The sequence below is a fragment of the Typopeltis vanoorti genome, chromosome 5 (assembly GCF_054136105.1).
Source record: "Typopeltis vanoorti isolate ZY-2024b chromosome 5, IOZ_Tvanoo_1.0, whole genome shotgun sequence".
NCBI lineage: Eukaryota > Metazoa > Arthropoda > Arachnida > Uropygi > Thelyphonidae > Typopeltis > Typopeltis vanoorti.
This window is the reverse complement of record NC_143553.1, coordinates 47,306,914-47,329,431: the sequence shown is the minus strand read 5'-3', so window position 1 is coordinate 47,329,431 and position 22,518 is coordinate 47,306,914. Positions and strand designations below refer to the sequence as shown.

General features: G+C 35.9%; 1 protein-coding gene across 4 annotated transcripts in view; it reads right to left on the bottom strand.

Annotated features, from left to right (window-relative positions):
* Positions 1-22,518, bottom strand: part of LOC150106361 (uncharacterized) — a 103,643-nt gene that overhangs the window by 66,715 nt on the left and 14,410 nt on the right. Inside the window, exon 2 of one of the 4 annotated variants that reach the window (XM_090393099.1) lies at positions 969-1,134. The exons of 2 other annotated variants lie outside the window; for them this stretch is intronic. The gene's annotated coding sequence lies outside the window, so the exon portion shown is untranslated. Of the gene's footprint in view, positions 1-968; positions 1,179-22,518 lie in introns of those variants that run through there. One more of the 4 variants, XM_090393100.1, reaches the window with a different exon arrangement.

The following is a 22,518-nucleotide window of genomic DNA, read 5'->3' as shown; positions in this document are numbered from 1 at the left end:
TTAAAAATGAAAGCATGTAAACTGAATTGACAATATAACAAACACTTCCTGCAATTAATGTGATCATGTTTGTCTGATTTGTCTTTGATATTGAAGATCATTGCAATTTCTAATTACTTCATCTACTTTTGTAGTGATACCTTTGGAGATAAAGAAATCACAATACACTGAAGTTAAAACAATTTTAATAGAGTGCAAGCTAGGGCCAAACTAGTTCAAATTTCTATAGAAGTGACATGAATTTGATAAGAATCTGACTTGAGCACACGTGTTATTAGAGATCTCAGCTAAACAGAAACTGAACTTAAGATCTGAAGATGTTCTTCAAACTCCAACAGCTCTATGGATGCCTCATTATCCTAGGTATGCTAATTCTAGCATATTTTTTTTATTAATTTCATTAATTTGATGCCTATAGATAAGTAGAACACTGCTAGCAAGGATTAGGCTACTGATTTCTTCTTGCTGCTGATTAATGCCTATGACAGTTGTCACAGTTAAAAGAATGAACAGTCTGTTATCTGTTCATTCTTTTGCATATTCTACTGTATTCTACTTCTCAATGAAAGAAATTCACAAAATATGAAAAGATATACCTCTAAAGCTATTATTGATGCGTGTGAAGAAAGAGGTTTATGTCTGGATTTTAAAAATGCTGTATAAACATGAAGATAAAATCACCAGAAGTGATTTTATTTTCTAACTTAGCACTCAAAAATAAAATAATAATAATAATAGAAATTAAAAAATAAACTGATAATTATCATTTTTAAAATGTCACCGGAAAAAGATAACTACAGTTCATGAGCTTTAAAGCATAATTTCAAAGAAAAAAAGAATAAATAATTGTGACATATTATTTCACATTAAATAATGTTTCCATAAATGAGCCATAATAATTATTATTATAGCACCTACATGGAGCTCCAGCCTCATCACAAGAAGCCACTACACTACTTCATCCATACCTTATCTACTTTTTTGCAGCCACTTCCACAGCACTGTTGCACAGTACACTAATCTATCTCATGTGACCACTGCATACCATGGCTGTTCATCTTGCCAATGTAATTTTTCATCAGTCACATGTTTTTTGGGTAGTTTTTTGTTTTGGTAACATAGCTTTGTTGTGAACTGAAAAATAATAATGTATTTTTTTTAGCCAACAAAATTTAAATCTTCTGAAGGCAGTGTGCCATACTATTAAATTGGAATTGAGTGCAAAACATCCAGTCATATTTAAAATTCATTAAACATTAATGTGGTGATAAAAGATATGCCATTATAATTTATTTACTCTAAAATTCTGTAAAAAATCACCAAATTAAGAAAACTGCATGATTTGATATGCTTAGTAATTTCAAGACCTTACACTGTGCAACATTGAACTGATAGTCCCATTTACCTGCCCATTCATGCAATAGCTTCAAGTCCTCCTGTAAGGCCATAACATCTGCTTGACTCTGCATTACTCTCCTCAATTTTGTATCATCTGAAAATTGTTGCATATCACCAGTCAAACCCATCCCAATATCATTAATATACAAACTGAACAACAATGGTCTCAAAAGTTATCCCCTGCGGCACACCACTAGTGACCTTCCTCTTTTGTGATATTGATAGCACTGTATATCCATCTCCCTTGTCCAAGGCATTTGTCACTTTGTTATAGTACATAATGATGAATGAGAGGGAAAGTGAGAAGAGAGGGTCGAGAGTTAGAAAGTTAGAAAGATTTAATGATAGAGTGAATGTGTCGCGAGGTTCAGAAGGTGAATTGGATTGGATGAAGCAAGAAATGAAATGGATGCGGAATGAAATTAAGAGAATGCAGGTCAAAACTATTAAAATAAATCATGATGGCATGAAAGAGTTAACAAAAGATGAGCGAGTGGCGTTGTATGGCGACTCCATTATTAAAGGTGTGCTAGAGGATAAAATGCACAAGGTATGTTTTCCAGGCGGTAAAATGAGTAGAGTGATTGAGGCATTGAACATGAGGCGGGAACGAGCAAAAGAGTTAATTGTATTAATTGGAACAAATGATTTGAGAGAGAACAAAGAGCATGTCAAAATGAATGTCAGGAGACTGCTTGGAAAGATAAAGGAGAATAGTGTGACAGGAAGGGTGGTCAGTGTGTTGCCTAGGTATGATTGTGGTGAAATGAGGCGGAGAGCAAGGATTATGAATGATATTCTGGCTGAAATGTGTGAGGAGATGGGAGTACAGTTTGTTAATGTGTGGAATGAGTTTGAGGGACGAAGTGAGCTGTATGGGAGCGATGGACTGCATTTGAGTGGTTATGGTGTGAGTCGCTTGGAGAGACTGCTGCTGGAAGGTAGAGAAGTGAATAGAGAGAATGAATCAGATCAAGAGGGGAGTGATGTGGAAGAGCAGGAGAGTAAGACAGGAGAGATTGAAGGAGTGGAAATGAATGTGGAAGTGAGTGGTATGAGTATAGATAATGAGAGAATGGGTGTGCAAGAGGAGCAGGGAAACGGGGAGGCTCAGGGTGGACAGGGATACACAGCGTGAGAAAGGTGGATGCTGCAAGAGGAGGTGAGAGAATGTGTAGGCAGGAAAGTAATGGGATGATCAGGGATCAAAAGGAAACAGATGGAATTGCAAAGGGTTCTAAAATGAAGAAGCAGAAAGAGAAATGGCCCCAGTCCAGCATGGAGAGATCACATCGAGTGAGTGGTATCAGTGGAACTAGCTGTAGATCCAGAAATGAGTTGTTGTGTTTGTATACCAATGCTAGAAGTATAAGAAACAAGGCAGATGAAATGGTTGCACTAATTGCGTCTGTGCACCCAGAGATTGTCGGAATAAGTGAGACATGGTTAGATGAGGATGACATCCTGACAGGAATAGAGATGGAAAGGTATGATGTGTTTCGTGAGGATAGAAGGGGTAAAAAGGGAGGGGGAGTGCTATTGATGATAGAGAAAGAGTTATGTCCATACAAGGTAGAGATGCAAGGGGGAAATGGGGCCAGTGGTTTTGAGGCAGTATGGTGTGAGATAGAGGTGAATAGAATCAAATACTTGGTGGGATGTTGTTATAGACCTGGTAATGTGGATGGTGGTGATAGTGAAATGTATAGTCAAATAAGCCAAGCAAATAAGAAAAGGGTGATCATTATGGGTGATTTTAATTATGGCAATATAGACTGGAATGAAGAGATAGCAACTGGAAGTAAAGAAAATGAGTTTCTTGAGTTTTTGAGGGATAACTACCTCAGACAGTATGTAACAGAGGGCACAAGAGGATTAAGGGTCTTGGATTTGGTCATCTCATCGGAGGATGTAATTATCAATGAGGTATCAAATCATCCACCAATTGGTGAAAGTGACCATGAGGTGATTACTTGGGTGGTTGCCAGCAGTGCAAGGACCCCTGTGAAAAAAGGGTATATGTGGAACTACAAGGGGGGTGATTATGAAGAGCTCAGGAGACAGCTTGCAGGTGTAGCATGGAATGAGGAGTTAGCTGGAAAAGAGATCAATGCAGCTTGGGGGATTTTCAAAAAATATTTAGTGGATGCAATGTCTAAATGTATACCACGGGTGAGAAGGTTAAATAAGTTAGGTGTGAGATGGATGAATAAAGAGATTAAGCATGCAATACAGAGAAAAAGGGCATTGTGGAGGCAGCATAAGAGAAGTGGAAGTAACCAATTTCATGAGTTCTACAAAGACCAGGCAAGGAGAGTGACTTGGTTGGTGAGAGTAGCTAAAGAGAGGTATGAACAGCAGTTAGCTAATGAAGCTAAAAAGAATCCTAGGGAGTTCTTTCGATATGTAGCCAGCAAAAGAAAGAATGATTATGGAAGGATGACATTGATTGGAGGAAATGGTATAAAGACAGCTGTTGCAGAATGTGTGGTGGAGATACTTAATGAGCAGTTCATAAAGATCTTTCAATCTTGTGAATGTGACTTCATGGAGAGATTAAGAGCAGTTGATGATGGGGAGGAGAGACTGACTGTAAGTGAGCAAGAGGTGTTTGGGGAGTTGAGTAAACTAGATGTAAATAAGGCTGTGGGACTTGATAATATATCACCACGTATTCTGAAGGAATGTGCCAGAGAGTTGACACCTGCCTTGACATATTTTTTTAATACGAGTCTTGCACTTGGTCAAGTCCCTAAAGAGTGGAAGGAGGGCAAGATTGTGCCACTTCATAAAGGAGGTGATCGAACTCAAGCATCAAACTATAGGCCTATCTGTGTGTCGGGTGTTGTGGTTAAGTTGTTGGAGAAGCTTGTGAGAGCTAGAATCCAGAGTTGGGTTGACAACAATGGTATAATCTTTGATGGACAGCATGGATTTGCTAAAGGGAGGTCGTGTTTTAGTAATCTACTTACTTATTACAATAAAGTGACTGCTTCCTTGGACAGAGGAGAAGGATACACAGTAATATACTTGGATTTCGCAAAAGCTTTTGATAGAGTGCCTCATGATAAGTTGACAGTCAAACTAGAGCAGATGGGGTTGGATATTAGATTAGTGCATTGGATTGGAGACTGGCTATCTGATAGGTATCAACAAGTTGTGTATGAGGGTGCAATATCCAGGAAAAGGAAAGTCACTAGTGGAGTGCCTCAGGGATCTGTTTTAGGGCCATTACTATTTAACTTGTATATTAATGATATTGGCGAAGATTTGGATGGAGATATTCAGTTGTTTGCAGATGATGCAAAGTTGGGAAGAACCATAAAGAGTAGTGAAGATGTTGTGGCCTTGCAAGAAGACTTGAATAAATTGAGTGATTGGGCAAGCAAATGGGGGTGTGAGTTCAATGTTGCAAAATGTAAGGTTTTAAAATTTGGAAAACAAAGATGGGATGCAGAATTTATGCTTGGTAAGAATATATTGTTGGAAGTAGAGGAAATAAGAGATCTGGGAGTGATAGTGGATAAAGATCTAAAATTTAGGGGTCACATCGCCAAAATTGTGAAGACAACACAAAGACTTCTGGGAATGATGAGGAGGACACTGACGTGTAGAAGTAGGGAGATTCTTGTTCCATTGTATAAGGCTTTGATTAGGCCACACATGGACTATTGTGCCCAGATTTGGTCACCTGGTTTTCAGAAGGATGAGGAGATGTTGGAAAGGGTCCAAAGGCGACTGACTAAGGTAGTTTCTGACCTCTGGAATGTCGAGTATGAGGAAAGATTGAAAAGATGTAATTTGCAGAGACTAGTGGAGAGAAGGAAGAGGGGAGATATGATAGAGACCTACAAGTTGGTAAGGGGTTGCTATAGGATCAATGGTGGAGAAGTTCTACAGCGAATAGTGGGAGATCAGGGGAGAACCAGAGGTCATCCCTGGAAACTGTATAAAGAGGGTGTGAGTAGGGGAGTGAGAGGCAGGTTTTTTTCGTGCAGAGTTGTGAATGATTGGAATGCCTTGCCTGAGAGTGTGGTGTCTGCAAGGAGTTTGAATGTGTTTAAGACCCGGTATGATGAGATGTGTGTGAGATAAAAGGACCTCCTAGATGAGTCTTTGACTCCATGAGGTCTTGTTTAATAATAATAATAATAAGTAGGTTAGTAAAACATGATCTATCTTTAACAAACCCATGCTGATAACCATAGAGAATAGTACTGTTATCAACCCATTTCTGTATTCTACTTCTCACCAATCTCTCTAGTATCTTCATCACAACTCCAGATATACAGATTGGCCTATAATTTGCAGCCACAGCCTTATTACCTTTATGCAGTGGAACAGTTTTACCTTCTTTCCACTCCCCCGAAACCTGTGCTATTATAAGACAATTATTAAATAGGCATGCCAGTGCTATTGCCAATTCCCTGGAACATTCCCTTATGATGCATGGTGTTATGTCATCAAATCCTATTGCCTTATTGATATTAAGGTTATTTATTTCCTCAAATATTTCCTTCTCACTCACAATTAAGCCATCCTCTCCTATGTCCTCTATGCTTAAGTTTCTCATGATTTCACCCTGAGGAGGATGAAACACCCTTATAAATTGATCACTGAATACCTCAACAGTGTCTTCTGCAGCAGTTACCATTCTACCATTTTTCATCCATTAACATCATCTTACCGTAATCATTTTTCCTTCTACTTGCCACATAATCTTAAAAAAATCAAGGGATTTTCTTTGCCTGATTTGCTAATTTCTTCTCATACTGTACTTTTGTTGTCCTTACTAATTGAGTCACTCTCCTGGCTTGTTTTTTATACTCGTCCTGTAACTGATTATTACCATTATTCTTTATGTACTGCCTCCAAAGTGCCTTGTTCTTCTTCCAGATTTCATGCTTAAGCCTGTCATTCATCCATTTTGCACCTGTCTTATTCAGCCTTTTTACCTTCAGAATATATTCACACATTGATGCTGTTTTGTATTTCTTTGTCAGTTCCCAAGCAGCATTTATTTCTTTACTGCTTAACTTCTCATTCCATGCTATAGCTCCAAACTGTCTCCTAAGCTTGTCATAATCATCAGCCTTGTATTTCCACATATATTCTTGCCTCACAGAAGTCTGCATATGGCTAGCCACAACCCAGGTGATCACTCTCACCAACTGGAGGAAAGTATGAAACCCCCACTCACAATTACATCCTCTGATGAAATGATCAGATCTCTTGATCCTCTCATGCCCTCCTTGACATTCTGCCTGAGGTAGTCTCTCTCAAGAACTAAAGAAATTCATTTTCCTTATTCCCAAATGCTATCTCTTCATTCCAATCTATACTGCCATAATTAAAATTGTCTATAATAATTACTCTTCCTTTGATCACTAACCCAAGTTGTATATACATTTCTTCATCACGACCATCCAACTTAATATGTCTTCCTGTCAACTTCCTCATAACTATTTTCTTCTTTCATGTTGACCTTATGTGGACATAATTCCCCCTGCTGTCATCAGCAGCACTCCTCCTTGTCCTTTCTATTCTCATGAAAAACACTGTACCCTTTCATTTCTATTCCCATTAGGATAACATCTTCATTCAACCATGTTTCACTTATTCTGATTTTAGGGCAAATAAACTCAAGCAATGAAACCATTTCATCTCCCTTATTTCTGATACTTCTGACAGCAGTTCACTTTTAGGTCTATAACCAATCCTACCTAAGTCAATTGTTGTTTGTGATTTCCCCTACCACACTTGCCCTTGCCCAATCGCCTTTATCTCTTTACCACATACTCATCTGCTCAGTCTCAACTTCCCCACCCACATCTCAATCTGTTCCATTTTTATGCTTATCATCCTGATACATACATACATACATACATTCACTACTACTACTATTATTATTATTATTATTATTATTCCTGATACCTCCAAGGAGTCCGAAGACTCATCGCGGGAGGACACCTACAACTGTCTCTACACCTAACCTCTACTACGAATCAACGCCATCTATCGCCCACCTCCAACACCACCACAACTAGTAATTTTTGTCTGTAAATTGCGTGTGTTCTGAAGGGCCGATTTGTATGTATGCGGGATGAAAAACCCGAGTTTCCGGGAGAAAAAACCCTGCTACCTCCGTATGAGATCGGCTAACTCACCATCGATTGAAATCGAACAGATAAAGAATCCTCCCGTCGCGACGAGAATCGAACTTAGGCCTATTCCAATCGAAGGGCGCAATGTACCGTCGTTCTTCTAATAATATTATATCTTATTATTATTATTATTATTAATATTATTATTTATTCTTTGGTTTTATTTTCAGATTTATTTTAATGTGTTTTGCAAGTAAACAAATAGTGATTATTAGTTTTGTTATGTCTGTCTTTTCATATGGAACGTCTTGAGAATGGATGAACCAGTTTTGATAAAATCTTACTAAACTGTAATATAAGACTTAATATGAATTATAATTTATTTATTTTCTAACAGATATGTTAATTTGTTAATGGATTCATTAATTAAATAATGAAATAATTCTTAATACTTTATTATTTAATTATATTTCATTATTTAATTACATTTTATTTATAATTCTGAATAATTAATATTAAGAAACTTTATTTAAGACATTGAGAAAAAAAATTGTCCCATGATTTGAATCTGTTAAAATTAGAGTGTATTATTATAACCACCACTTTGCATGATAACCAAAATATTTTTCACTCCACTAGTGAATTATACCATTAATAGAGTTATTAGGCACTGATGATTTTAACTGCTTTCTTGAATATTAATGAAGTCTAGTAAACATAATTGTTGTTAACATATTTTATTATTGCAGTGAACAATTGTTATATTCTATGTATAAAGTGTTGTTTCTAACTGTCCTAGCATTCCTGACTTGTGTATTATTATATAGCTCCTCCATGGAGTCCAAGAAGTTTTTGGGGGAGGGGACCCCTTCTGGGTCACATAATGCCTAAACACCTATCAGACACCTCTCCTTGAATACATCACAGAAGACGTACTTACAACATCTGATGGTTTCAACACATTCATTGCATGCCATGAGAAGAAACTAGACTTTGTGTGCTTCCTGAACACTTTCTCACTCAGTTTCCAAGGATAACTTTGGAAACTGAGTTCTTCTTCCTCTCCCCCGAACTATCATAAAAAAAAAATTCAAGTTGGTAAGTGGATGCAGTGGACCTTTCAAATAGCAAAAAATTTCATCAGACAATATCCTATTAACACTCATTCAGAAATTTATAGACGTCGATCATATCATCCCCTCTTTTTTCCTACTAACCATAGTCTGTAGTCCACATACTTGCAATCTGTCCTCTTAATCTAATCTCTAAATCAAATATTTAAATCTGAATTCCATACTACTGATATAATTTTTGTAAGCTATAACTCATCTTTGCACCCTTTCCACAACTTCTTTATCTCCTAGGAACCTAGGAGACCCAATCTGCACACAGTCCAGATGCAGTCTTATCAAGGCCTTGTAAAAAGTCAGAATGAAGCAAAAAGAGGTTTCCTTATCCTTATATGTCAAGGTTCATATCAGCATTATAATTATTCTCTGAGTTGTATTTGCAATTTCTGCTATGTGACCTTTTGAACTTCAAATTCCTATCCACCATAATGCCAAGATCCCTAGCCTCATCAGTTTCTTGTAGCATGACCCCACTAATATAATATGCCATTGGAAAATCTCATTGTGCCAAAGTGCATAACTTTACACTTACTAACATTAAACTGAAAGCCATGATCATTTGTTTAGGTTTCCAGCCCATTAAAATCATTCTGTAAGCGCTAGATAACTGATATATTTTTCTCATATTTATCTTTTACTTTATTGCCTTATCTATCTTTGCATCATCATCAGCAATTACTCCATACTTATCATGAGATTTCTCTTCTCTCGAATCGATCCTTGAATAATTAAGTCACCTGTAATAATTACTCAGTTAGCACCATATTGCAATTTGGCAATACCTTTCTTTGTCCCCAGCAACTGATCCACCAGGTCTGCATATTTCATTCTGTCAGCCTCCACTTCATACTATATAGCCTCAAACTCACTGCTGAATGGGACATTATTACAGTTATTGCTTTCATGTGTTTCTACCCTACCTGTAATCAAGTCATCCAATAGCATTATATTCCTTCTCCTCTCCTATCTCTTCTCATTCCTAAAAATACTATATCCTCTACACTCGATTTCTGCTCATTCTGCACTTTTGCTGTTCTTACCAACTGAATCACCTTTCTGGTCTGCTGTTTATAGTCTTCAACTAATTATTGTTGTTATTCATCTTGTGCTGCTTCCATAGTGCATTCTCCTTCTTCTAGATTTCAAGCTTAATCCCTTCATTCATCCGTTTGACACCTACCTTATTCAGCCTTTTGACCTTTGGAATGCATTCGCACATTGATGCTGTTATGTATCTCTTTGTCAGTTCCCAAGCAGCATTTATTTCCTTACTTCTCAACTCCTCATTCCATGCTATAGCTCCAAGCTGCTCCTAAGCTTGTCATAATCACCAGCATTGTAGTTCCACGTACATCCTTTCCTCACAGAAGTCTTCATATGACCAGCCACTGCCCAATGATTACTTCATGATTACTCTCACCAATGGGAGTAAAATACGACACCCCACTCACAATATCATCTTTTGATATAAGAATCAGATCTAAGATTCTTGATCCTCATGTGCCTTCCTTTACATATTGCCTAAGATAGTTGTCTCTCAACTCAAGAAATTCATTTACCTTATTCCCAAATGCTCTCTCTTCATTCCAGTCTGTATTATTATTATTTAGGCCTCCAAGGAATCAAAAGACTCATCGCGGGAGATCCTTCCTAGGAAACACAAGTCTATCAAGACTCAATGTGGGAGGTCCCTCCCAGGAAACACAAAGTCTATCATAGCACTCCTTAAATTCATTGACCATTCTCGCTCTCACCACTATCAGGCAATGCATTCCACGGTTCAACCATCCTCCATGCAAAGAAACCACTCCTCACCCTCTTGCTCACAGTTTCCTTTCGTAACTTCCAGGGATGGCCTCTTGTCATCACTCCTTCCCGCTGTTCAACCAAGTGAAAGAACTCCTCAGTGTCAACCCTGTAACCACCTCTCAACAGTTTAAAAGTCTCAATCATATCAACTCTCCTTCTTCTATCCACCAAACTCTGCAATCCACATTCCCTCAGCTAATCCTCATAACTAACATTGTACAGTTCTGAAACTGTCTTTGTTATCTGCCTCTGTACCCTTTCCACAGTTAATTTATCCCCTTCAAATCCTGGGGACCAAATCTGAGAACAATAGGCTAAGTGTGCTCTGATCAGAGTCTTATACAACGGAATGATAACTCTTTCATAACTAAAATCACCCATAATGACCACCCTTTCCATGTTTACTAATCCAAGTTTCTTACACATTTCTTCATCACCACTGTACACATTGCCTGGACTATATTGACATTCAACTAATATCTTCACACTATACTGCCTCAAAATCATTGCCACTATTTTCCTCTTGTATCTCTATCTTATGTAGTCATAATTCTCCTGCTATCATCATCATCATCGCCCCCCTCCCCCACCCTTTTTGCCCTTCTTATCCTTGCAAAAACACCATATCCTTCCAGTTCTTTTCCCATAAGGATATTATCCTCATTCAACCATGTTTCAGTTATTCCAATCATTTTTGGGTGAATTGAGTTTATTCACCCAAAGAAGAAAATAAGCTTCTTCAGTAGCCTCCAGAACATTTTGCCACCTTCCTGATCTTTATTTTCCATACTCTTACCAAAGTCTTCCCACGATGTTTGTTTAGCTACTTTTAAACATAGCTATCTTCATTTTTCTCCGTATTCTTTTAAAGTATCTGCTGACTTATTTGCTAAGAATTTTTGGTATGCTTTCTTCTTTTCCAGAAGAATGCAATGGTAGCTAGCTGAATAAACTTATACCAAAACACCAAACTAGCAGTATACAAGACCGTGTTCAAACCAAATGTAAGTTGTGAATCTGATAGTTGGATTAAAAATAAAGCACGTGATCAAAGACTAGACACCACAGATATAAGGGTTCTGAGAAAAATTAGGAGAGTGAACTAGTGGCATCAGCAGCAAAATCATATTAAAAATGAAGATATTAGAAAGGAACTTGACATTGTTAGCATTCAAGAATGTGTATGCAGAGCTAATCTAAGGTGGTATGGCCATTTAAATAGAATGAGTGAGGAAAGGTTAGCAAAAGAGGTATTCACTGCCAAGATGGTAGGAAAGAGACCCAGAGGAAGACCAAGGTCTAGGTGGATTGATTCAGTCATCAGTGCCTTAGAAGCACGAAATGTTAGATATGACAATATTGGAGTGCTTACACATAATAGATTGATTCAGAGGAAAATTGTTGATGGGAGATTAATAATCAAATAAATTTAATCATGTGGTGCTGTCATTAATAACTTGAACACCCCTTGAGGGCGCATAATATGAAATTTAAGAAGATTATAAACTCATTCAGTGAAACAATTTCATCCTCCTTATTTCTGATACTCCTAGCATTCCTAAATAGTAGCAAATAAATGGATGTACTTACCCAAACTGACTGACTGAAAGTTTTTGTTATATGGGAGGAATCTATGGAACTTAAGTTTGTTTAAAGTTAAGAAAGGAGTGTGAGCTAGATTTTTTTCTCACAGAGCAGTGAGTGAGTGGAACAGTTTGCTTGTTGAAGTAGTGAATGCATCTAGTGTGAATGAGCTTAAAAAGGCATGACAGCTGGTGTGGATGATGTGTGACTTCTGTTGATGAGTTCTTGACTCTCTGGGAGCCTAAGATAATAATAATAATAACAGTAGTCAAGTAGCTTAAAAAAGGTTGTGTGTCTGGTTTCTAGTGCAGCGTTCCCAGATCATTTAATCATTAGCCTTCTGCAATTCTATATGTGCTGTGGGTTACCACCATTTCATAGATAGATTTACATGAAAAAGTATAAGTTAATTATGTTAGTCATTCTATTTACAAACCACTTACAGGCTGTGTTTTTGAAAACTGTAATTTATCACATAGTATTCCATTCACCTCAGAATCCTTTAGAATGTCATAGAAATATAAAATGACAGCTAAATTAGGAAAGATGATAAAATATATATGTAGAAATTTAAAAAGTATGGTTGATAAGTATGTGAGTGCAATAGTTATAATATAGTATTAAGCAGTTTTATGATTTTTCACTTAATTCTTAAGTTACTGAAATTTTTGGCTTCAGTTATTCAGTTTTAAGTATGTCATTAATAATATTCTTTTTAATTTTTTTTAAAGGCAAAACTACAGCTTGTAAATTATCTGTCTTCCATGTTTTAAAAACTGAAATACATCTGCAGGTATGATCGCACTTGATAAGAGAGAGAGAGAGAAAAAACAAGAGTCTTAACAGATTTCTTGATGAAATGGAATTAATTCCTGTCACATAGTCTGAAGGTCAATTTATCAGTACTTTTGTCTGCAGCTGATTAGTTATTATTATCAATGTATAGTAGCTCCTTTTTTGTCTACTTTGCTAGTGATGTTTCTTCATGTGTTTAAATAGTTCACATCAGGATCACTTCAAGAAGTTTAACTATTATTCTGGTTGTTGCAATTTTTGTCAGCATACAGTATTTCAAAATACCTTATAGAAATAATAAGATTCCACCCCACACAAGAACACTACCTCCATTGTAAGTTCAAAGTGGGTCTGGCCACTGATGAGACCTCAATAAGAAAGGTTGAAACTAGTCTGGATAGTGGCTCTTCCCATAATGCATAGTATTATACACACCTAAAAGGATGTATACTTTGCATTATGTGATACTAAGGTGATTAATGTGAAGTCATTAGCCTCCATTTACAAGTAGCCTAGTCGTAAAAAGGTTGGTCGATTGGTAGAGCCTCTGCTACTAATGGCTCAGTTAAGTAAGTTTGAGCACAGTTAGTAGTTGGAAGGGGGCCAATCGTTCGATGCTGTTGGCACACTCTCCCTCGATGAGTCTTTGGACTCCCTGGAGGTGTCAAATAATAATAATAATAATAATAGTAAAGATACTTCACGACTGCAAACTTTGTTTGCTTATATTTGGATAAAGGATTAAACAAGAATATAATTTCTTTTCAAGTTTAATTTTAACTCCATTGTAAATATGCCTTTTTCTGATTTTGAAGGAATGGTGTCTCATATTTTATTCTCTCCAGATCAAATAACATCTAGAATCTGTTTGTAATTAAAACGGGACTCAATACAGAACTATCTTATTTGTCAAAGCTCCAAGTCACATATTCGTGTTACCAGTTTCATTGAGCTCTGTGGTGGTTTGTGGTTGAAGGGATGCAAACCACTAGCTTCCTTGCATGGAGTCCACTCGAATTGTGGCTTCTTAGCACAATTCAGTTGGAATTGCTTTCACCCCTGTTGCAGCAGCAACCTCAAAAGACAGTAAGCCAACATGCCAACTTCAACTGTGACTGCCCCCAGCTTCATGTTGTCTAATGGCCTACCATTGGACAACTTACAATGGAGTTGAAATTAAACTTGACAAGAAATTATATTCTTGTTTAATCCTTTATCCACGTATAAACAACGTTGACTTGCCATTCTGAAGGTAGTGTATATGTGGCTAACCGCTGAGCATGCCACAAAAATGAGAATGAAGCGATGTGGTCACTTGGACTTTTTTTATAGGTATGAGTGATTTGTATTGTTTGCAAATCTGATGAGAACTAGATTAATTACTATTGAATACTTGATAAGATATTGGTTACTAGATAAGAGAAACTAACTCAGCATCACTGGATTAAAAAAACTGCTGATTGTGTAGAACACTGTTAAATGGATTCTTATACTTATTGATTCTGATCTGATAGTATTTAGCCTTACGGCTGTCTGGGAGTAGCTATATATGCCACCATCTAGGGAAATGATTATGAGCAGGGTAGTTTCCTGTTGCCTTCCTTGTCGTACTATATCCTATGATTGTAGCCTGTGTGTTCACGGGGTCGGTTTGTCTGCTTGCTGGATGAAAAACGCCAGATAAACTGGCAGAAAAAACCCTATTGCCCATGCCCAAGACTGGCTAACTTGGCTGTGGCTGAGGAAGATCCTCAAATTCCTCACGTCCTCGATGGGAATCGAACCTGGGACACTCCTTCCCCAGTCATATGGTTGCGAAGCACAAAGCCACTAGGCTAACCGCATGGACACTCATTGATTACACCATCATAAACTATTCACATGGAAATGATTGATATCTTGCATTGGTTCTTAGTCTTGATTCAACATCATAAGTAAGTTGACAGCAAATTACTTAGAATCTTGAAAGACTCATGAATAATTTACAAAAAAAAAGAAAGAAAGAGAATGAACTAAATTCTTTGGCAACAACAGAAATTATCATATTGGATAATTTGATGGACATTGAATCAGAACCACATACAAGGAAAACCATGTTCTAGAGGTTTATATTCTGCATTTTATGTTTATATTACCTAGTTGATTATTGCTTTTGCAAGCTTTGTTTTTAAGTTCCTTTTAAATCAAAATTTCATCTGATACATTAATCAAGTTTCTCTCCAATCTGCCCTATGATGTATGATATGTCTCCAGCATATTGTCAGACTGACTGATTTTCTACACTGTAGGTATTTGATTGGCACCTGTGTTTGTCCTTGCTTTCTGTCTTATTTCTCCTATAGGTATGGTTATATACATAATGAAAAAACCCACTTTCTCTCTTGCATATTTCAGGAGTTTTATCAGGTAAATCTATGCTATGACATTGTATTTCTCTTTGATTACACCTAAGAAACTAACCATAGGTTGGACAGCAGTATTATTAATGTATGAAATTAAATTATATTTTGAATGCATACAAAGATATCTTTTACATACTGTTATGTCTGTGGTGGTTAGTGAGCATATGCATATAACTACTATACTATGAAAATCATCAGTACAAAAATAATACCCGAGAATGTAGTGGATCCAATTAAAAGTCTGATGGCAGAGGAGGGGGGGGGAGGAAGCTGAACATCCATTATAGGTAAGGACTGAATTATCTGCCACTATATTATGGTATCTTTATACTCCTGATGGCTTTATTATTGTTGTTATTATATATATTTAATATATATACTTTATACTCCTGATGGCTTTATTATTATTGTTATTATATTGTTAAATGGTGATTTGGGTGAAGTACAGTGCCCTCCCACATGATTCCTAGGACTCCTTGAAAGCATCTTGTAATGATAATAATCATCATATTCTGTGATTTTCAGATATAAATATATATATGTGTATGTATATGTATATATATAGCACAAGTTTTTAGCACAAAGGGATCTATCAGGACTAAATAACAAGGTTCCCAGCCTCTCCAGAATTCTTCTGATTTCTCTCTGATGAAAGACTAGAACCATGGAATCACAGAAGTTGCACCCAGCGACTTTGTCAAGGACCCAGAAGGCTTGATTGCCATTCCAACAGGATGTAAGTTTGTTGCATTTGGTTTTCTGATTTTTTTAAGCTGTTATGAGTTATGGTATAAGCTGAACATGAAGATAAGTATGGATAAGTCATGAAGAAAAGCTTATTGTAGCAGGAATATATTTTAAGGGGCAAGATGACAGGAAATTATGAAAGCAAGAAATCATTTCAAGAAATCATATGAAGTTATGGAGAAATCTTATTAAAATCGAATTCTTTTGGATCAGAGTGACTTATTAATATATCATTGAATAAACACAGAATGGTGGGAAAAGACTACACATTGCAAAAATAATAAACAAATAAAATATTATTCTGAAAGTGAGTGAATAAGTGATTTTCCAAATTAAGTTATAAAGAAAAAAATAAACATTAGAGGTATAATCAGCAGTCTGTGAAACTCAACAAATATGGAAATTATTGCTACTTGTAGCAATAATTTCCATATTTGCTAATTGTACCATAAAAATGGTACAATTCTCAATAACACTTTGTATAAACTTTGTATAAGCTGTTGTTGAGAATTGTACCATTTTTATGAGGAGTTGCAATCATTTCCATATTATTTAAGTTCCTCGGATTGCTGGTTATACCTGTAATTAACATTTATCTTTGGTTCTTGCAGTTTATACAAACTGCTATTGAGAAATGTATCATAGTGACGAAAGCATTTTTGCAATAAATTTTAACGTTTTCTAGATTCGTTTTTAATACCTCACACAGTTTATTTATTATTTGAAACATATACAAAGGTAGCAGAAGACTTTTTTCTGTAATTTCTTTGAAAATGTGTAGACTGCCAGTCTCTTCATCTCAATGTTGCTAATTTTAGTACATTCCTGCATTATTGAGATCTATATCAGTATCATTCCGCTTATGCTAGGATTGCAAAACTTTCACATCAGTGCTGTATATGGACAAAGATAACGTGTAGATAAGAGATAGGATGAAATGGTATTCATAATCCAACAACAGAATACATACTCTGTAGGTTTTACGGTCGTTTTTTTTTTTAATCATATTTTTTTGATGACTCCACTTCTTTTCATCATTTTTTTATATAATTCGTAAATCCTGCTCTAGAGATCAAACATGGAATTTTTTAAAAGCCTCCACTAAACACCAAGAAATAATAAAAGCTCTTTAATAAAATATCAAATTTCATTAAATTTCTTCTGGCAGATCGGAATTATTACTCTATCATTTTACAGTGGTTTGGAGCATAAACTATTCTGATTAAAACTAAAATTGTGCGAAGCAATAACGAGTATTTATGATAAAATGAATTTAACAGGTTCTTATGCATTCGGAAATAACCTAAAACTAGTAAAAATCACATTAAGTACTCCATGTTCTTTACAAAGAACAACATGGATTTACTAAGGGAAGGTCATGTTTAAGCAACTTGCTCACATTGTATAATGTTACGTTTGAATTAGACAAGGAGATTAGATGCACATGACACTTTCGAACTGCAAAATTGTGAAAGCAAAATATCATGGATACATCATGTAAAATTATTGTAAAGTTCAAGGGTATGGGATTGGATTATAAATCGTTAGCTTGGATAAGAGGGGGGGGGGGGTGACTGATCGAGAATGGCTATTAGTTCACTGTTAAATAAATCCGCTAACTTTTTTTTGTTATTCCTGTAGCGAATAGTCGATGTTGATTTAGCCTTATGTTTACTTTTGGAGGCGAAGGGGACAGTTCAGTCTTCACCGGTAGCCTTTAGAAATAGTTAGCCCAAGACCATCACTAATTATAAACTGCACCCTGTGAAGTTGAAGTACGAACATTGCAAATACAACTTAGAGGATAATAACTGCAATGTTGAAAAAAAAAAAAAAAACATTGACAGGGAGGGATAAGGAGATCATCTGGACTTCACAGATCTGGTTTCCTAGTTTCTGAAGTGTTGCAGATACAGTGGAGAGAGGGTGCAAAGGAGAGGTGGGCGATAGGAAACTCCCTTGATGAATTTCTTTGGAGTTCTGTGAGATAATAAAATCTCACAGAACTCCAAAGATGATATCGGTCATGTGATGAATTAGATTATGAGATCTAATTCCACATGACCTGATTCTTGATCTCTACAGGCTTCTGAAAGGGTGATATAGTGTGCAAGTAGATGGAATTCTTAATCTTATGGGTGGGGAGAGGACCAGAAGGAATCCATGGAAGTTGAGAATCAGTGCATTCAATAAAGGGGTGGGAGCTTGAATGGATTGCTTTTGGTGGTCAGTGCAGGTAGCGTGAATGAATTCAAGATCAGGTATGACATCATATTACAATGGTAACCCTTGATGAATTTCTCTGGAGTTCTGTGGAATAATAATAATGTAATGATGTAACTGTACAGGGGTCTCAAACTGAAACACAGCAAAGGGCCAGTCAATTAGATGTATATCAGACTCAGGCTGTATTCAATATTATTCTGTAAACCAAAACATAAACTAAAAAAAGAAAAGCTCTAACAAAGGCCCTTTTGTTGCCAGGCCTTTACGACTTACGTAAACAGTTACACCACCTTTTAAATTTATAACTATTTTTAAATTTTAAAAATATAACAAGTTTAGAAAATATAAGTTCAATTACATTTTATTCATACTTTAAGAAAGTTATTTAAATACATAATTTTGAGTTACAAAAATAAAGTTTTTTTAACTATGAGTCCTTTTTTTTAATTTGATTTTGATCTTGAAACCTGACATCTTTTCCTCTGTACTATCATGTCAATATCTGCTTTTTCGTTTCGTGTTGCAATACGAAAAAATATGCCTTCTCCCATTTTACTTGAAAAGTTCTGTCTTCTTGATCAGTTTTTCTTTTTTTAACTTAAAAATCGGACATTGTTATGGGCAAAAAAATATAAGTTATTGAGGTAACTTTTTATTAACACACTATCATATTACAATGGTAACCTGTAACTTATTGACATTGTGTCACGTGGCTTAAAATGGCTGCGAGACAAGTAACTTCCATTCAGTGTTGCCAACAGAAACATGGTACAAAGAATTATAGTAATAAGTTTTACTTTTGTTTAACGGTGTCATAAAACATTTAGAAGTTTAAATTTTTTTTCTGTTTTAATCCCCGGATGTTAGAAACAGTGATTTTTAGAAAAGAAATCATTACGGTCGCGGGCCGGATACTAAGCCTTCGCGGGCCGCTAGTTTGCGACCCTTGATAATAAAAGGGAAACATAAGATCGTTTTCCTTTATTATCCTAATGACACTTCGTAATCAAATTTAAAACTCACGAAAACTCGACAACTGTTGCTGTAAATAGTAATAAATAAATAATAAACGAATGCTTATAGCTATTTTAGCGAAGCAAGAATTGCAGCTGCGTTTGCTATACACGAAATGAGCCGATATATTACTCTGTAGGTTTTACATTTTTTTTTTTTTTGTTGTTGTTGTTGATTATATATATTTTTCGTGCCTCCACTTCTTTTCATCATTATTTATTTTTTTCATATAATCTGGAAATCCTGCTCAGAGACTAAACATATTTTTTTTCAAGCATCCACTAAACTTCAATAAATAATAAAAGCTCTTTAATAAAATATTCATACTGAAATGTTATAAATGACACAAAATACTTATATAAAAATACGTTTCGAATTATAGATTGTGATGATATTAAGTCCAAGTTCTGAACACAGAACAAGATTGGATTCCTGTATATATACAAGTTTAGTGAATTTGTATTCGTCTTACTGGCATTGGTGTGATAAAATGTGATTCATTTTAAAGACCACTTAATTTGACACACGCATAAAAAATAAAAACAAATCGAAACGATGCGAAAAAACACTGTATTATTATTTTAGAAAGAAAAGAGGAAATGATAGTAACGAAAACAGGTTGATGAATGTTATACATGTAAGCAAAGAAAAAGAAAAGAAAATATATAAAAAAATATGTACAATGTCAGATTTTTGAAAGAAAAAATGTTTTATTAAAAAAAGTAGTGATATTGAAATGAAATAATTTATAGGGGTATTGAATTTAAAAAAAAAAACTTATTTAAAATAACAATAAAGGGAGGAGGAGGAGAGAGAGAGAAAGGGATAGCAGCAAATATAAACTATGTTCACTTTTCATCCACCCACCCATCCATCCAATTCTCATCCCTCCAAGACGGGTTGAGCCCTTTGTTTAATGTTTTTTTTAAACAATTAATGCAGCCGGCTTGCAATTCCTCTGCTGCATCCCATAAGGTCAAGAGCTGTGTGTTCATAGGGCAGTTTGCATGTTTTGAGGGGAAAAAAAACACGAGTGTCTGGAGAAAAAATCCTCTACCTCCATATATGTTTACTTTGTATGCCTGAAAAGGAACGACTTCTTTATGGAATCAGGGATACATTTACATTCTAAAATCATTCAACTGTTATTAAAAAAGATATATAGATAAGAACAGAAGACAGACCATGTATTTTGGATAGGGAATATGATAAGGTACCGAGAAATGTCATTTTTTTGGGGAAAAAAAAAGATAATAGAAGATTGAAAAGTTGGCATAATAGAAATATGCACAAAGTCTTTTCTCATTTATCATTCTAATAAGCTTAGTGAGAAAATAAAATTGGAAGTAGCAAACAAACAGTTTTTACGTCATCTGGCCATTACGAAAGATAAACTTAATTAGCTACAAGAGAATTTAGAAATGGAAGATTCAAATAAATATTGATGAAACAGAGGCAGTAGCTCTGAAACACAGAAGTAAAAATAGTGGCGGAACAGTTTTCATGTTTAAAAAAACACGATGCAGATAGATTTGCGTGTGAGAATAATGAGATCGGCTGAATAGCTGGAATAAATGCAGTGCATCGATAAAAGTGATATGACAGGATGATGATATCTAAAACGAACATGTCAGGCAAACACACGGTGATGTATAGAACGGAGATGCAAATACTGATAGAGGAAACGCAATATTGCAAAAAAAAAAAAAAAGTAAAAGAAAAATGCGAATAAGGAATATCATTGAAAAAGAAAGCATCGATTATGATATGCCTTCTCTTGAGGCGGAATCAGTAACCGCAGCTATGGATGTAGCATGGGTGTGGAAACAAGAAAATCAAATTCTTTTGAGCCCCCCCAATGATGACTTGCTACGTCTGTTCTACATTAAACACATCTCGGAAACACGAAAAAGAAAAAAATTGATAGCGCTGAAGATGTGGTTACTAAGAAGACTTGAAATGGCAAACAGAAAGAAAGCTTACTGAAGGAGATTGGAAAGAGTAAAATGAAATTCTTAGATTATATTAAGAGAAGAACTAACCAGTGCGATCATCACAGGAAAAACAACAGAAAACGCCGGCCAACACTTCATGATATAAAAGACAAAGAAGAGGCAGAAGTACCGCCCAGATATATTAGAGATGCACAAGATAGAAGTGGAAAACCATGGCCTACGGATCGGCGAAGGTAACTGAATGAATTAGATTATGCTAGTATTATGTTACTGAAGCTGTTTAACTTTACTGAACTACATAAAGAAGGATTAGTTTAGAGTAAGTTTAGCTGGCAAATCACTTTGTTAAGTAATATAGTATAATTTTAGAGTTTGAAAGTTTATTTTTCTTAGAAAAAATGTAGGCGGTTAATTCTGCGGTCTAAAAATATAATTTTAGCTGGAAGGTCTTGACTACTCGCGATAATTGCCATATGTCATAAGGTAATATTAGGTTGATTTGTAAGAACCTTAGAATAGCCAAATTAAAGCAAATACTGCAGATAGTAATAAGCAAATCTAGGATAGTACAAATTCTGGGCGGAGAGGGAGTCACTGAAAGTTATCGGATTTAGGATTTAATTGGTGCATCACTTAAATATGAAATTGCCATCACTGGAGAAAATTACTCTGGTGTAGGAAATATGCAGCTACCTAGAGAAGTGAGAAATTCAGCAGAATGTAATACTAAAGGATAAGAGTTCCGTAGCTAGTTATTCACGTGTAGCGTCATTTTGACTCCGTATGGTCGCTCCCTTATCTCACTGAGTTTTGGGGTTGAAGAAGTTGTAGGGTCGCAGATTCCCTTTCCACAAAGAGTTAATTGGATAATCACAAAGATTATCCAAATATAGCCAGGCCGGCATAAGTTCTGTCATCATAATCATATCCTCTCATCCATTTAACCTAAGACGGGTTGAGTCCCCCCCCCCCCTACACACACACACACACACACATGCAGCAAGGAGCGGCGACCCGGCTGTATTAATTAGCTGTGTCGCCACTCCTTGCTGCATCTCCTAAGAGCAGTATTTCTGACTGTAATCCTTGTGCGTTCACGGGGATAGTTTGCTGTTCTGGGGGACGAAAACCCCGAGTTTCTGGGTGGAAAAAAAAAAAAAAAAAAACCTACACCTCTATGAGATCGGCTAACTCACCTTTAATCGAAAGAGACCCAGATAAAGGTCACAAAGATTATCACGTCTTTCTGACCAAAGGGCTTCGTCTATACTGGCTCAATAGTTCCGTACTGAAAGCGAAAAACCATGGATACGTAATAATAATAATTCAAGTGAAAACAGGTTTTAGTGAATGA